Raw genomic sequence first — 17,559 nt, 5'->3', positions numbered from 1 at the left:
GAAGAAAAGGATTGTGAACACATTCCCTCATTTAAAAAATATCTATCAAGCACCTACTGTGTCCTAGAATTATCATTTTCCTTGCTCTCCTGAGCCTAGCCTTTATAGACTAGGTGATATCCTACCTGTTATAGAAAGTCTTTTGTGATTGCTCCCAACTCACAGTGACATCCACCCTCCTCTGAAGCCCCAAGGTAGGTGTTTTGAGGACATACAGTAGAAACTGAGCCCACGCAGCTGACCTTCGCCTTCTTTGTGTGCATTTTCAAGTGGGTGCTCCTGAAGAGCAGGTGTGGATCTCATCTTTCTCTGCCTTCCGCAACACCATGTACAGCATTAGATACATCACTAAACTCACCAAATAAGAGTTGGATTTAAGTAGAACTTAGCTATACAAGTGGTGCAAATACATGAAGACCCCCGCCCCTGCTCTCTACCCACAACCTCTGAGGAAACGATTTTTGCAAAACATGGAAAAAAACTCATGAGAACATGGGCAAAACCCAAGGAGAGCAATGGATGGGGCAGTGTATTGCATTAGACTTGAAAGACAAAATGGATAGATTCTAAAGCATGAGCTGCTATGGTTTATCTTCACTTCTCTTTCCATTCCTTGGTGCAAATAATCAGAAATGGCTTGGTAGGTAGACATGGAGTTTTGGGTGGGCACATTGCAGCACCATGGATAGATAATCCCATTGGTTGCTCCCAGGGACCACAGCAAAGCCTTACAGCAAGGCTCCCTAGTCTCACCAGAGTTTCAGAAAAGTTCACAATCCACTTCCATTTTCCCGCAGACTCCTACTGATCTCTAAGTCCTTCCTAGTGAGTTGAGAAAATAAAGTCCTTAAAGCCAAATAGACTTGGGATTCAAACTCTAATTCTATCACTTGTTAGTATGACATCAGGAAGATTACTTAATCTCTCTGAACTTGAATTTTTTAAATTTATAAATGTCAATTATAATACTTTTTTGTTTTACATATATATTTCAGGTCTAAAATTTGCATTTGGTGTATGGATACCAAGGGGGAAAGCGGGTTGGGATGAACGGGAGATTGGGATTGACATCTATACACTATTGATACTATATATAAAATAAATAACTAATGAGAGCCTACTGTATAGCACAGGGAACTCCACTCAGTGCTCTGTGGTGACCTAAATGGGAAGGAAAGCCAAAAAAGAGGGGATATATGTATACGTATAGCTGATTCACTTTGTGGTACAGTAGAAACTAACACAACATTGTAAAGCAACTATACTCCAATACAAATTAATAAAAAATAAGAGTCTGCCTGCCGATGCAGGGGACACGGGTTCGTGCCCCGGTCCGGGAAGATCCCACATGCCGCGGAGCAGCTGGGCCCGTGAGCCATGGCCGCTGAGCCTGCGCGTCCGGAGCCTGTGCTCCGCTACAGGAGAGACCACAGCAGTGAGAGTCCCGTGTACCGCAAAAATAATAATAATAATAATAAAATAAAAAATAAAATTTGTGTTTGGCTCTCTTTCGTAGTGTTTTGTTTTGTTTGCTTGAAATTAGCTCTATCTTTACATTCATTGTGAGCATACTTTATTTACATCCTTCAGCACAATTGTAAGAGCTACTTTAAAATCACTGTCTGCTAATTGCAAACTCTGAGTCCCTTTAGGGCCAGTCTCCATTGATCGTCTCCTATGTATCACATTTTCCTGTTTCTTCCTGTGTCAGTACTTTGGGATTGTATCTCGATTATTCTGTATGATAAAGTTGTAGGGACTTTGGATTCTCTTTGTTGCTATGAAGAGTATTGGGGGGTTTTGTTTGTTTATTTAATTTAGTAGGTCACTTGACTGAACTCTCATTGCAAAGCTGTCACTCTTTTAGTGGATTGCAGCTGACATTTCCTTTCAGTTCCTTTAGGCTTTGCTGGCCAACTTGGCATCTATCCTACACAGGCATTGGTTCAGGGGTCAACCAGATACTTGGGCAGAGTTTATACTCAGAATCTGGGGTTCCCCTCCCTAGTTCACTCTTTCCTGAGTTTCCTCCTTCATTTTCCTTGAAGGTACCTTGAAATCCATTCCCTTATTCTTCAAAACAGTATAAGTGCAGGTTTCTATCCAGGTTTTAGCCATCCAACATGGGAGGACTGGGGCTTGCCCTCAGGCTAAACTTGTAAAAGCTAAGAAATTCACCCAGTGCCCTTCCCTTCTTCCAAGTGTCAATAACATCTCCCATTCCCCCAGCTCTGGAATCTGCCTGCTGTGTGTCACTCTCCTTCTGATAACTGTATTTTAAATATGTTGCTCAGAGTTGATAGCTGTTATCTCTGGGAAGGTTGATCTGTTAAGAGCTATTCAGCCAGGATCAGAGGCTGAAAATCCTATAATACCTCTCTGAAGAGCTGTGTTGAGGGTTGTATGAGATAATATCTATAAAGTGTTCATAGTAGCTGCTCAGTAAATGTTGCCTTCCCACACCGCAATCCCCAAGCTGCTGTTTTTATGCCTGCAATCACCATTCCATAAACATACAATGCTTTGTTCTTCTTGAAGCACTTTCATCTCTATTGTATTATTTTACCCTTACAAAATCTCTGAGGGATCTTTAGGGTGGCATTATTCCCCTCTTTATAGGTGAGAAAGCTAAGGTTTAGAAGAATTATGGGACTAGCCTAAAGCCACATATTTAAACAGTAACAAAGGCTGGACCAGCCCCCATGGTCTCTGATGTCTCCCTCCACCAACATCTGCTGGCCGTGGGACTAGCAAACAGCATGAATTAGCAAACCCAGACAGGACGCGGGAAGGAAACCCCACAACCACTCCCTTTTCTATAGAGGAATCCTGGAGGCATGTTGGAATGTGTCTCCCTGAGCCTACCTTCATCCAGATGTGAAAGCGCTGTGGACGGTCAGGGTCAAGCACTGATGGGTCTGAACACCCTGGTGAGTGTATGCTGAATGCCCCTGAGGGTCCCTGCATTTATCATGAGCCCAGGTGGGGAGTGTGTGTTACCATGACATCAGAACTACCACCGGGTTCCAAAAATTGTGTACCATGGGGTATTAAACCCAGTTTCCTAACCTGTTAAATGGGCAAAATATCTACTCTGCCAGATTTATGGGTTTATTGCAGCTACTGAGATAATGTGAAGAATGTAAGAGTACTTTGTAAACCAAAGTGTACGTACTGACAGTGTGTCTGTAAGACAGTGTGGCCATGGTCCTTAGGTCTCCAGCCACTCAGAGAGACACAGAGCTCCTCTCTTGCTGCAGCACAGATGTGGGTCCGAGTGTCTGAGCTGAATCCACTCAAGAGGACGTGTAGCGGAGCAGAGCTCAGAGCCGGGCAATACTGAGTTCAAATCCCTGTTGCTCTATTTCCTAGCTGTGCACCTGGGGCAAGTTACTTCACTTCTCTGAACCTCAGTTTTCCCATCTGAAAACTGAGAATAATAATGATAATGGTAGGACTAATAAATAAATCGTAAGGGTATTATGAGGATTAAATGTGATTACGCGTGTTAAGTGCTTGATGTCAGGCAGATGGTGGATATTGAATAAATAAGAGCTAATAATAAAACTGGCAAACGTGACCTGTGGGTGCACTTCCCTACAGAGGTTCTGAGCAGGCTGCCCAGCGTGATGGAAAGCAGAAATAGCAGGCTGGACTCCTGTGCCCAGCCTTTTCCATGACCCGCCTTGTAACCTGTGGTCCTGGGAAACGAGATCCATCTCTGCACCTCAGTGCCTCCTCTGAAACATGCAGGGGTTGGATGAGATCCTGTCCTCCAGGTTCCACATTCTGTAGCTGAGCGGATTCTAGGCCTTCTTAGGCAAGGCAAGGGAAGCAGGGAAGAAGGAGGGATTGGCAGACTCGGGCCCTGTCCCAGGCTGATGTCTGCAGGGACGGGAAGGCATCCAGACGCTGCTGAGCCCGGGAAATGTGGCCCGCAGGATGCAGCTGCAGGAAAGCCCTGGGGAGAGATAGATTTCCCACACAGAAGCAGAGAGGGCACCACAGGAGGTACACAGAGCAAAACCCAGCTGGGCTTGGGGAGTCAGAGATCCCCAGAGTGGAAGCTGGGATTTCAGCCACAAATCAAACCTGCCTCAGGCCTTCCCGCCAAAGTCCCTCCCCCACCTCCTCTTCTAATGGGACCGGTTTCAATACCATCATGAAGTGAGGTCATTCCCGGGCCTGGCCCAGCAAAGCCTTGCATAGCACACCCCTTCCCTACCCCCTCCCTCTCTCTGCTTGAGCCTCCAGCCAGAAGTAGTCAGGCTGAAGTTCGCACCCCAGCTTTGCCACTTACTGCTCTGTGACCTTGGACAAGTGTCCTAGTCAGCCTGGGCTGCCACAACAAAAGACCACAGAGAGGGTGGCTTAAATAGCAGACATTTATTTCTCACAGTTCTGGAGGCTGGGAACTTACTGCTCTGTGACCTTGGACAAGTGTCCTAGTCAGCCTGGGCTGCCACAACAAAAGACCACAGAGAGGGTGGCTTAAATAGCAGACATTTATTTCTCACAGTTCTGGAGGCTGGGAAGTCCAAGATCAAGGTGCCAGCAGATGCAGTGTCTGGTGAGGGCTCTTTTCCTGCTTTGCAGATGGCTGTCTTCTCCTGGTATCTTCATGTGGCAGAGAGCAAGGAAACTTGTTCTGGTATCTCTTTTTATAGGGGCACTGAATCCATTCATGTGGACTCCACCCTCACAACCTAATTTCTTCCTAAAGGCCCCGCCTCCCATTACCATCGACTTGGGGGTTAGGGTTTCAGCATATGAATTTGTAGGGACACAAACATTTGGTCCATAGCAACAAGTCACTTTACACCTGAGTTTGCACATCTATGCATGAGGGATAATTATCCAACCATCATAACGTTTCAACAGAACAATATCTTTAAAAGCATGCGAGCTAGGCATGTGGTGCCTATGTCCTGGAGCTGACCCCCTCTCCCCACCCCCTCCTCACTCCCACCCATTCCAGGGTCCACTGGGTAGTTGCAGGTTGAAGCCTGAGGCTGTCATGTCACTCACTGCAGACCCCATGCGTTTCTTCATTTACTCAGAAAGTACTGAATGGACATCTATTCTGAGCCAAACCCTGGCTAGATCAGAGCTTTTCTAAGTTTAATCTGCCCACAAATTACCTGGATCTTGTTTAAATGCAGATATTGATCCAGTAGGTCTGGGATGGGGCCTGAGATTATGTATTTCTAACAAGGTCTAGGGTGATGCTGATGCTGCCAGTCTGTGGACCACACTTTGAGTAGCAAGAGGCTAGGAGCTAGGGCTACCACTCTGAGCAGAGTGCATCCCTGCCCTCTTGGGGTTCAGAGTCTAGTGGGAGGACATGGGGCAACAGACACTCAGAGGATGGGAGGGTCACACTCATAGAGGGGGACGGGCACCTCCCTGGCCTTCAGAAGTCTTGGAGGGCTTCCCAGAAGAGATGACATGTGGAGTACTGAAAGATTTTTGGGAAGTGGTCAGGCCAAGGAGAGAAGGGAAGAGGTGGGAGGGAAGAAGATGTGGCAGAGAGAAGAGCCTGAATTGGATGGGCTGAAAGACTTTATCACGCCCGACTGAAAGGCTATAGAGGGAGCAGGGAGAGAGGAGGTGGCAGGACAGGGCCGGAGCCAGATCACGGAGGACTTGAAGCCATACATCTGGGCTCCATTCAGTGGGAGACAAGGAGGCTTTGAAGGATTTTGAACAACGAAGTGGTATGGTCAGATTGAGGATTTAGAACCTCCCTGTAGCTACTGCAAAGAGTATGGTCCTCAGTCACACCCCAGGCTGAACCACTGCAGACACAGAAGGGAATGTCCCATTTTTCAAGGCATCTCACATCCCCACCACCACCATCTCCACACCCCATAATGCTCGCACCAGCCCAGGATCTTGAAGGGGCGAACAAACGGAATGCAAGAGCCTCAGACACCATTCCCATCCCAACCAAGCCCTCAGGGCATCAGACCCCCTGTCAAGGTCTTAGAAAGAAAAGGAAGTACCTGTCTCTTCCACCACATGCTCCTGCTCTGGGCATCGCAGGCTCAGTGAAGCACAAAAAACAAAGAGAAGACCCTCACCCAACATCCTGAGCTCAAAGGCACTGCCATCCACTGAGGGAAGACACCTCCAATTTGCAGCTGGCATAGATGAAGGAGCAGAGTTTAGGGCATGGTGGTGATGGCTCTACCCAGGCTAGCAAGACACCCAGAACCTGGACAACCAAGGGAGACTTGAGGTCTGGAAGGCCTAAGCTGCTGCTCTGGCCACTCTCTACCTTGGGTACCTAGAGCAGATTAACTGAAAGAGGAAAAGAAGCTGCCCCCTTGGGACAGGTCCACCTCTGGAGTGTCCCACTTCCTAGGGTCGCTCTTGGTCGCTGGGGGAGGTTGGGTTTGAGTCAAGCCCCTGCTTATAATTTGCTGTCACCCGCGTGGCTAGGAGGTTGAGCTAAATGATGCTGACACTGACGCATCCATCTCTGGGGGTCTGTGAAAACTCTAGCCCCTTGACCCTGTGTGCCTCGTCCGATGGTAAAAAGACATCTCTTGTCTTTCCACACTAATTGTCCTGGTCTTGACCCCTGGCCTGGGTCTGTGAGTCTGGGGCTCCACCTGTGGGTCTGTGGTCTCTTGCCTGCCACCAGAGGCGGTCCATGCCATGAGGGCAGCTGCAAGAACATTGAATTTGAAATTAAATGACTTCTTGACTCCCAGTGCTGCCATTTACTTCTCTCACTGTGTCGAGTAAGTTCTCAGATTCTCTGAGCCTCAGTTTCAACGTCTGCGAAAGGGAGCTAAGATTTCTGGCCCCTTCAGAGCTGGTTGTGAGCATTAATTAAGAACATGTGAAATTTTGGACAGACCTATAAAACGATCACATCATTTGCCAGGACGCTCTTGGGTCTGGGAGGTCCCGCCCCTCCCGGGCAGCCCCACAGATGGGCTTGATGGTGTGTTTGTTTAAAGGCCACCTAGCCCCAACCCCTGAATTTCCAGGTTGTTTTCCATATACTCTATTAAATGGTGGGAAAAACATTGACTTCAGAGTCCAAGATGCCTCTGTTCAAATTCCAGCTCTCGTACGAACTAGGTGAACTTAGGGCAGTCACCTTACCTTCCTGAGCCTCAGTTTTCTTGTTTGCAAACTTGAAATACCCACTTATGGGATGGTTGTGAGAATAAATGAGGTAACATCTACAAAGCACCTGGCCAAAGTAGACATGCTGCAGCCTTCCGTCCGTTCCTCAAGGCAAGAGTTAGAAATTTATAAATCCTCATCTCTTTCAGAAAGCACAGCCCTGGCAGGAATCTAACTCAACCCAGAATGTGAGAAACTCTTACTCTCCCATCCCACCCCTCTCATGCCTCACTAAGGGATGTTCTGTCCCATGTCCGCCCATGTCCCCTGGTGGTCCAATCAATTAGCACGAGGTTACCGTGAGCAGTGCAGAAGGTGGGGATGCGGGACAGACAATGAATTCAAGGAACTGAAAACCTATGTGGGCAACAACTCAAGCATATGGAGTATCCCAGGTCCCTGCGCCTTCATAGGATGCCCGGTGTGTGACAGAGGCAGGGAATGTTTGGGTATCAGAGGAGAGAGAGTCCCCTGGGGGCTGGAGAACATCACCCCCTGTGCGTCACAGGCACCTAAGAACACCAGTGGGAAAGGCAGTTGGTGGGGGCCAAAAGGTTCCTCCCAGGTTGAGGGTAAAGAGGCTAGAGGGGGAGGACCCGGGGGTGGGGAGATATGACATCAGGCCCAGCTGCTACCATTGGCCTGGAGCCACTGGTTAGCTCCTCTCATCTGCAGCCTCGGGTCTGAAGGACAAACTGGTATAAAGCATGAAGAGAAGTCTGGGGAGAAGCAGGCAGACCTGGGTCCAAGCCCCAGCCCTGACACATCACCTCTGAGGCTCTGGGCAAATCGAGTCACCTGTCTGAACCCCATTTTCCTCCTTGGGCCTCATGGGAAGGGAACGCCTCTCCACCTGCTCCCAGGACTGCTGGGAGGATCAGCTGAGAGAACACTGAGAACACACTTGCAGAACATGAACCTTCGTGTCTGAGTGGAGATGCTGGCCATGGTTGCTCTGACAGAGGCTGTGTGGAATCCCCCCTCCCCCAGGAGACCAGAGTAAGGTAGGGGCCCAGACATTGGGGGGCAGGTGGAGTTAGAGGGGGCCACAGGGCCAGTGTCCTTCCCAGGCTGGAGCAAGGGCAACCTCAGGAAGGACTAGAGCCCCATGTCCAGCAGACAGAATCCACAGACATGACTCCCCACTCTGGGGGCACCAGTCATGACACAGGCGAGAGGAAGTGATGTATGGAGAGAGCCCTCCAACCTGGAATGAGTCAGCTCCATATCACTGCCCATCCCCAAATACCTCTCCACCTTCCACCTTAATCCCCTCTGCCTTGCACCTTTCTGCCCTTCCCAGATGCTGAACTCCACTTCTGACCCAGGCTCAGTGACTGGGCCAGCTCCTGGAAAGCCCCAGCGGGGTCGTGGAGCTGCCAGCAGGGGCTGGACCTCCTCCCCTCCCCCACCCTTGCCCGCCCACCTACCCGAGAACCGTCACGGGATGCTCAGTGTTTCCTCACTCCTCGGCTTTATAATTAAGCGTCCTTGTCCTCAGTCCGCTTCCTAATCTATTCATTGTGTGTCGTTAGTGGATAATTGGATGGAACTGAAGAACCTTGACAGCTCCAAGCTGGACTCCAAGGCCCCTCCCCATGGGCTCGGCAGCCTCCTTCACTCTTGCTCCAAGCCAAGGTGTCAACCCATCTCATTCTCTCCCCGTCGTGTCTCCTCTCCCTCGGTCACTGTTTAGAGCTGTATATTCCCCTCCCCTCTCTTCCTGGTCCACAGCAAGGCTGTGATCAGGGACCTTACATCACAGAGCTCAGCATCCCGATTCCTAGCCCTTTCCCTGGGCAGGTGCTAGGTGCTCAATAAACATTTGCTGAATGAATGAATAAATGAATGAATAATGGCATTTCACAGATGAATACTTCCTGTTTCACCCAACAGTTTCAATCAAAGTGTTTTCTGTCATCTGTGACCGGGGGGTTGGGGGGATAGTCAAAATATTTAAGAATCAGCACTGGGGCAGGGGTCCTAAGGTCCCTGTGGGCCAGGCATGAACCTTTTAGTTTCTGGATGCTGGGAGGATACTGGAGACCCCGAAGGGGGGTTCTTGGCAGCTGTGACGCTCACAAAGCTCTGGGAAGTAACTACTTAGCAGCCAAGGTGGAAGAATTGCAGGATTTTAAAGGGTTACTGGTGCCTCCAGGCTGAATGTCAGACCTGGATGAATGAATGAGTGAATGCATCACTCTATCTCTAGGTGGCTCTGTGTCTTGCCTCGGTTTGCTTTGACTCCCTCTCTTCCTTTCTGTAATGTGTTGGGGTTATTTCCCTGAGAAAAACCCCAAGGAGCTGCTCCTGGAGTCAGGCAGGAGAAAAGGGCAGGACAACCTATCAGCACCACAGCCAGGCTGCCCCCATGGAGCCCAGGCAGCCTCACTACCACACGTCCTGTGCCCAACGTAAGGACGCAGAAGGGCCGGCAGACAGGCAGCAGCATGCATGGCCCCTAGCCCTCTGCCTGGGAGTCAGGACTCTGGGAGCCTGTCCCACCCTGACCCTCATCTGCTCTGTGGCCTTCAAGTGGTTTGCCCTCCAGGCAACAGTTTTGCCAAATGGAAAATGGATTCCCTGCTCCAACTCTGAAATATCTGTCAAGATCAACAAGCCAGAAGCCAAGGAGGCTGATCCTACACTTGCTTATCCAGGACAGGCAGGGAGTCCCCTGCGCAATCAGGAGGGACAATGTGATGTTCACCCCTGTGGTCCAGGGTCTTTACCGACCCCATTCTTAGACCAGCAGCCCACAGCAGAGCTCTTGCTTTTCCCAGTGTTTCCCTTGCTTCTATGATGAGAACAGGTCACATATGGCGGGCAAAAGGTCTTTACAGACATTATCTTACTGTCATTATTCTCAAGAAACAGATGAGGCAACCATCAGCATCCCCACTTTACAGAGGAGAAACAAAGGCTCAGGAGGGCTAGGAGGGCACCTCAAGATTTCACACTGGTCAGTGATGACCCCAGGTCTGCCTGACTCTGCCCATGATGCAGAAGCCAATGCAAAAGAGAAGACAGTTTACTGTCTACTTGTCTCCTCCTTTGCTCCCTCCACGCACCAACGCCAACCCTGTGGCTGCCCACAGACAGCTTCAGCGGGTCCCTTTGCTGGACTCCAGGCATCTAGGGGCACATATGGGGCTGACTCCCTGGCGGCAGAAGAGCTGCTATAGCAGCCCCTTCGGCCTGGGGGCTCCAGCTGGGGCCAACCTAGCTGAGTTGGGAGATGAACCAATTGGTGGATGCTCGAGGCCAGCAGACAGAGTGCTAGGAAAGCAGCAGGGGCAACAGTGGAGGCAGGTCAGGGTCAGGTCCTCACAACAAGGCTGAAAGCACACTCTGAGCTCTTTGGAGGCTCTATTAGGTTCCGTGGACCAGGATTTGGGAGAAGGAGGTGTCAAGTGACAGGTGTTAGGAGAGTTCTGAGCAGGCAACAAGCAGCCGGACCTGCCATGGGCAGAATTTCCATCCCTGGGAAGACCCACAGGTGCCCATCTGGGGTGTAGGTATGGGAAAGCCACACCTCTCCCTAACTCCGAGGTGCTGGGCAGGAGGTGCATGAGGTCTGAGCTGAGCAGGACTCCAACTCCTCTATCCAGCCTCAATCTCCTTTGGGTGCCCTCAGCTTGTGAGAAGACTGCTCTAGAGTCTGAGGCCACGCTGACCCCCAGGTAGATGGGTTAGGGAAGCTGGTGTGTCACGGAGAGTGAATAAAGATGGCCAGGTCACACATCAGAAAGAATAAGAGCATCCTCACCTGGACCACAGGAGTTGTGACTAGAGGAACGCCTCAGAGATGCTCCCACGCAGACTGCCACCCTGCTGCTCTGTCACACTGCCCAGAATCACACGCTAGTCCATGCGTTCCTTGGGAAGGCTTTTCTCCATTCACGATGTGGCTCTTAGGGAGGGTCCACGCCTTGAACCCTAATCATTATCAGATTAGCTGAACTGCAAACTTGTGGAAGAAGCCGTGGAAACACCTGATGGGGGAAGACAGTCATGGCAGAAAGAGGAGGGGGGAATCATCGAGAAGTAAACAAAAAACAGGAAAGGGACTGCGCATGGCTTAATTTGTTCCGTGTAAGAACTGGTCGAGGTGGGAATTATTTAACTGAATTTATATATTTTGTTGGGGAGGGGACTGCACCGTGTGGCTTGTGGGATCTCAGTTCCCTGACAAGGGATCGAACCCAGCCCCTTGCAGTGGGAGCACCGATTCCTAACCACTGGACCACAAGAGAATTCCCTATTTAACTTATTTTACTTTTTTTAACATCTTTACTGGAGTATAATTGCTTTACAATGGTGTGTTAGTTTCTGCTGTATAACAAAGTGAATCAGCTATACGTATACAAATATCTCCATATCCCCTCCCTTTTGCATCTCCCTCCCACCCTCCCTATCCCACCCCTCTATTTGGTCACAAAGCACCAAGCTGATCTCCCTGTGCTATACAGCTGCTTCCCACTAGCTATCTATTTTACATTTGGTAGTGTATATATGTCCATGCCACTCTCTCACTTTGTCCCAGCTTAACCTTCCCCTTCCCCATGTTCTCAGGTCCATTCTCTACACCTGTGTCTTTATTCCTGTCCTGCCCCTAGGTTCATCAGAAACATTTTTTTTTTTTAGATTCCATATACATGTGTTAGCATACGGTATTTGTTTTTCTGTTTCTGACTTACTTCACTCTGTATGACAGACTCTGGGTCCATCCACCTCACTACAAATAACTCAGTTTCGTTTCTTTTTATGGCTGAGTAATATTCCACTGTATATATGTGCCACATTTTCTTTATCCATTCATCTATCAATGGACACTTAGGTTATTTCCATGTCCTGGCTACTGTAAATAGTGCTGCAATGAACATTGGGGTATATGACTCTTTTTGAATTATGGTTTTCTCAGGGTATATGCCCATTAGTGAGATTGCTGGGTCATATGGTATTTCTATTTTTAGTTTTTTAAGGAACCTCCATACTGTTCTCCATAATGGCTGTATCAATTTACATTCCCACCAACAGTGCAAAAGGGTTCCTTTTCTCCACACCCTCTCCAGCATTTATTGTTTCTAGATTTTTTGATGATGGCCCTTCTGACCAGTGTGAGGTGATACCTCATTGTAGTTTTGATTTGCATTTCTCGAATGATTAGTGATGTTGAGCATTCTTTCATGAGTTTGTTGGCAATCTGTGTATCTTCTTGGAGAAATGTCTATTTAGGCCTTCTGCCCATTTTTGGATTGGGTTGTTTGTTTTATTGATATTGAGAGGCATGAGCTACTTGTATATTTTGGAGACTAATCGTTTGTCAGTTGCTTCATTTGCAAATATTTTCTCCCATTCTGAGAGTTGTCTTTTCATCTTGTTTATGGTTTCCTTTGCTGTGCAAAAGCTTTTAAGTTTCATTAGGTCCCATTTGGGTTTTGTTTTATTTTTGTTTCCATTTCTCTAGGAGGTGGGTCAAAAAAGATCTTGCTGAGATTTATGTCAAAGTGTGTTCTGCCTATGTTTTCCTCTAAGAGTTTTATAGTGTCTGGCCTTACATTTAGGTCTTTAATCTATTTTGAGTTTATTTTTGTGTATGGTGTTAGGAAATGTTCTAATTTCATTCTTTTACATATAGCTGTCCAGTTTTCCAGGCGCCACTTATTGAAGAGGCTGTCTTTTCTCCATTGTATATTCTTGCCTCCTTTGTCAAAGATAAGGTGACCATATGTGCGTGGGTTTATCTCTGGGCTTTCTATCCTGTTCCATTGATCTATCTTTCTGTTTTTGTGCCAGTACCATATTGTCTTGATTACTGTAGCTTTGTAGTATAGTCTGAAGTCAGGGAGCCTGATTCCTCCAGCTCCATTTTTCTTTCTCAAGATTGCTTTGGCTCTTCAGGGTCTTTTGTGTTTCCATACAAATTGTGAAATTTTTTTGTTCTAGTTCTGTGAAAAATGCCATTGGTAGTTTGATAGGGATTGCACTGAATCTGTAGATTGCTTTGGGTAGTAGAGTCAATTTCACAATGTTGATTCTTCTAATCCAAGAACATAGTATATCTCTCCATCTGTTTGTACCATCTTTAATTTCTTTCATCAGTGTTTTATAGTTTTCTTTTTGTTGCAATGGTAAATGGGAGTGTTTCCTTAATTTCTCTTCCAGATTTTTCATCATTAGTGTATAGGAATGCAAGAGATTTCTGTGCATTAATTTTGTATCCTGCTACTTTACCAAATTCATTGATTAGCTCTAGTAGTTTTCTGGTATCATCTTTAGGATTCTCTGTGTATAGTATCATGTCATCTGCAAACAGTGATGGTTTTACTTCTTCTTTTCTGATTTGGATTCCTTTTATTTCTTTTAAAGCCAAGAAAAACAAAGTTCAGAAAGGTGAATTGGCTTCCTGGGATCACACATAATGGAGACCACATAAATATCACCTAAGAGATTTCTGGTTTTGATTCCCTGCAAGACTAATCAAAGTACACAGACCTCCTTGTATGGGGTTGATTCTTCAAATCTTGTAGAGTCTCGGCCACACATAACTCAACAGCAACTTTTTAGCATCCTTCCCAAAGCATTAAATTAATTACCATAAAAGCATAACTCCTTTCTCCACTTGTATTTCATTGGCTTGGTTTACACTTGATTCAATTATCTGTTTACAGTGACAAGCGCAACTGACATAAACAGGTTTGGAAACACACACAACACAGGCAAACAAGAAAGGAGTTGTCTGACAGCCAGGCATCCCAAGTGCCACCGGCTGTCGTCAGCAGGTTTTCCAGAGGGAATAGCGGTAGTTCATCTAGACATCAGTTAAGTAGGGTTAGTTAAGGGTCCTCGTGGCAGGATTTGAACCCTGGACTGTTTAGCTCCAAAGTTCAGTTTCTTTTCACTACATCACACAGACCCACACTGGCGGCTTTATGCTTCTGCTCAGGGCCCGCCCTATGTGGACTGAAATCTTGGGAGTTAGCTTTGTCAGTTATATGTAGGCGGCTTACCCCAGCCCTTGGCTTTCCTTGTACTCAGCCCATAATGCTGTCCAAAGACCTCCCCCAAGAAAAGGGTAGGGCAGGGGGCAACCCTGAATGGGGCGGGTGGAGGCTAGAGAGAGTCTGAGACTGCTGGAAGGGGAGCCTTGCCCTCCAAGCCACACCTCCAAGCAGGATTTTCTCACCTTCCTGCACGCAGCAGGCTGGGAGGAAGCTTCCCCTTCTCCCTGAAATCAGTGCAGGCCTCGCTGCCCTCATCTGCCAGTGCGGGAACTCACACCCACACCATGATGTAGCTGGTGGGGTGGAGGGTGGTCACATGAGATGACACATGGGAAGAGCTTTCAATGTCATTTTCTCTCTCCTCCCCACCCCTCCCACTTTCCTTAGAGAAACAAACAAGACCTTCAGGACTGGAGGGAATTTTGCAGAAGTGCATTTAGTCCACTGTTTTCCAAACTATGTCACAGGGCTCATTCCTTCCTTGGGATGAAAATGGGCCGTTTGAGAAAGCAGGGCCTGTTTGGGAAATGCCTGGGAAACGCCTGGTCAAAGTTGAACAGGTTTCTGTGCTTACAGAGCTTTACAGAGTTTATAATGTATATTGGAGGATGGAAAGCACATTCTTCCAAACTTCTTTTCCCCTCAACATCTTACGGGAATAGACTTCTAAGGAACCCTCTTTGTAAACCCTCAATCTGGTCCATTCCTCTCATCTTACTGAAGAGTTGAATGAGGCTATGAAAATAGAAGGAATTTGCCCAAAGTTCCCCAGTAACAGAATTGGAACCACACTTTCAGGGGCCTCATCCCACCACGGCTCCCCTCCTCCCCCAACAGCTGAGTGGTCCCCAGGAACCTACAGGTTTGGGGCACTGCTGGAGAAGAATTTGCTTCTACTGGTTCAGCATAACCCCATGGAAAACCCACCCGAGTCCCAAGCAGACCCCCTGGAGCCTCTGAGCCTTTGTCAATCTTGCCCAGGGCTGTCCATCCCCAGGGCTCTTCTCTGACTGGCCAAAGGCTATGGAAAGATAGCTAGAGTCAGCGCGGTGGCTCCTCTCTGTTGCAGGGGAATTTTACCCTAGCCGTCCCTCCTCTTGGTGGTGGCGTGGAAGGGAGCCATCTGTTTCCATTAGTATTCACGGTGTTCTGGTGGGGGAGAGGAGAGGAGGATGAGGGTTAAGGTCCTGCTCGTGGAGGCATAGTTGGTCCAGCCCTGTCTGTCTGACTCCCTGACCCATGGCTCCCCATGGTGGCAGCAACAGGTGACCCTGGGTTAGCACTGGGCAGGGATGTCAAGTTGGCAAAGCCAGCGTCGCCCACCCCATCACCTATTCATCTCCACACTCCAGGGCTGCTCCCTCCTCAGCCAGGATCCCTCTATTTCTGTCTCTGAGCCCAAGCATCTCAGGTGGTGTGTCTGCACCCAGTGGCCTCCCAGCACCCTTGTTCCACTCCCTCCCAGCCCTCTCTCCCTATGATAGAGGGCATCAAGTCCAAATCAGTGCTCACTGATGGGCCGCCCACGCACCCCCATGCCCACCCTCCAGGACTTTATCCCTCAGGCATTATCCACCTGGGTCCCTTTTACCCACTTCCCACTCCTCCATGTCACACCCTCCCTTTCCAGAGGATGTCACCACTGCCAGCGCTGTGCAGGGCCAATAGTTTTTATGGCTCATGTAAAAGGGGTTGTTATCATGGTGACATTCCAGCCACGGCTGACCCGTGAGGGAAGGAACTCAGTGGTCTGCCCTCCAAGTACCCTTCAGAAGTCCCTCCCCCTCTGCCTCTTCCAGGAAGCTGCCCCCACCCCTCCACCTCTCTCTACCCTCACCTTGTCTCAGAGGCCCCTCCTCTGTGCTCCCAGAGCCCCCTCCCCACTCCACCTCACTGGAATTGTCGGCTCTCCTCTGCCTCCCCATGCAGCTGGCATCTCAAAGGAGAGGGGCTAAGCCTTCTTTCCCCTCTCATCCTGGCACTTTGCGTGGAGAGCTGATGCCCCGTGTGCCATTGCTCTTGGGACATCTTGATCAAACGAGAGACTGTATCTTTTTTCAAATAACAACTGGGGAAGGTTAAAATAAGTCTCCTGAAAGGGCACAGAGGATGAGACATGTGCAAAGGAAGGGCCTGGAAGGCCTGGGAGGAGACGACACTGGCTGGACAAGCTGGTTGGAGACTCAGAATCTCAATGTTCCAATTCATTCTGGCAAACAAGCGCTGCTTGTCGTGCCAGGGAAGTTATTGAAATTGAAATTGAAATTGAGTCAGAAAAGGGGAGGGAGGCCTGCAGGAGCCATGCAGATCAGGGTGAGGGAGATGGAGACATTTCTATTCTGGGAAGTCCTTTATTATCCCAAGTTCACAGCTCCTGTATATTTATAACCTGTTGCCACTAATTGGCCTTTCATCTTTCTCCATCTCAAAGGCTGTGGGATTGGGCCTTGAGGTCACTTAGTCCAATCTCCCTCCAAATAACAGTTCTGGTTTTGAGCACCTACTATCTTCCAGGCGCTATGTAACGTGCTTGACTTGAATTAGTGATGGAAGTAGTTATATTAAAGGTCAGTCCATCTCGATCACTCCAGCCTGACTCACCCCACTTCTTACTCAAGAATACCCACCATAGCAGCCCTGACAGATGAGTGGCCAGCCTGTAATGGAACAACTTCAGTGACAGGGAGGTCACTACCTTACTAACAGCCCATTTTCTTTACCGGACTGCTCCATTGTTATAAAGGTTCTTCTCAAGCTGAAAAGCGCCTCTCCGTCGGTTGCCATGGGGACTGTCCCTCCTCCTCCGTCTGCAGTCAGGAAGGCAGACAGACAGTGCTTGGAGGTGAGATGGATGGTGCTCCGGACGCCCCTCTGGGGTTGGGGAGACCTGAAGTGACCCTGTCTCAAAGAGGACCACCAACTGTCAATCTGTGTACGCATGTGTTCCATCCCCCCATGTGCGCCCCCGTCTGTCACTCTCACTCTCATTTATCACCTCTCTGTCACTCAGACGTAAAATGAAGCCCAGGTGCAAGAGAGTCAGCTGCAATCAGAGCGATGGGAAGGCGGATCGCAAGCGGACTGACAGATGGACAGGAAGTCAGGTGGGCTTCTGCAGAAATGCGTGCCACAGGCAGGGACTAGTCTAACAGTCTGTCTCCAGAGCCCGATGGACAGAAAGACGGAGAGCCAGGCATAGAGCAGACATAGGAACAGGTAACAGAAGGGCAAGTACGTCTGCTTGGGAAACAGGCATTGCACCACTGAGGTCCCAGGCTGCTCTCCCTGCCTCTGGGCCCTGCCTGGCCCAAAGTTCCTAAGGAGAAGTCTGAACTCTGTGGGGAGAGAACTTGTTTCCCTCACGCCCAAATCCCCAAACCCGGGAGAACAAATTCAGCCCCCACTGCTC

At 48.8% G+C, this 17,559-nt stretch overlaps 1 protein-coding gene across 1 annotated transcript in view; it reads right to left on the bottom strand.

The window, feature by feature from the left end:
- LOC132511537 (AP-2 complex subunit beta-like) overlaps positions 1-17,559 on the bottom strand; it is a 192,376-nt gene that overhangs the window by 44,741 nt on the left and 130,076 nt on the right.

This window comes from Lagenorhynchus albirostris, chromosome 20 (genome assembly GCF_949774975.1).
Source record: "Lagenorhynchus albirostris chromosome 20, mLagAlb1.1, whole genome shotgun sequence".
In the NCBI taxonomy this organism is placed as follows: Eukaryota; Metazoa; Chordata; class Mammalia; order Artiodactyla; family Delphinidae; genus Lagenorhynchus; species Lagenorhynchus albirostris.
This window is presented reverse-complemented; position numbering and strand designations above follow the sequence as displayed.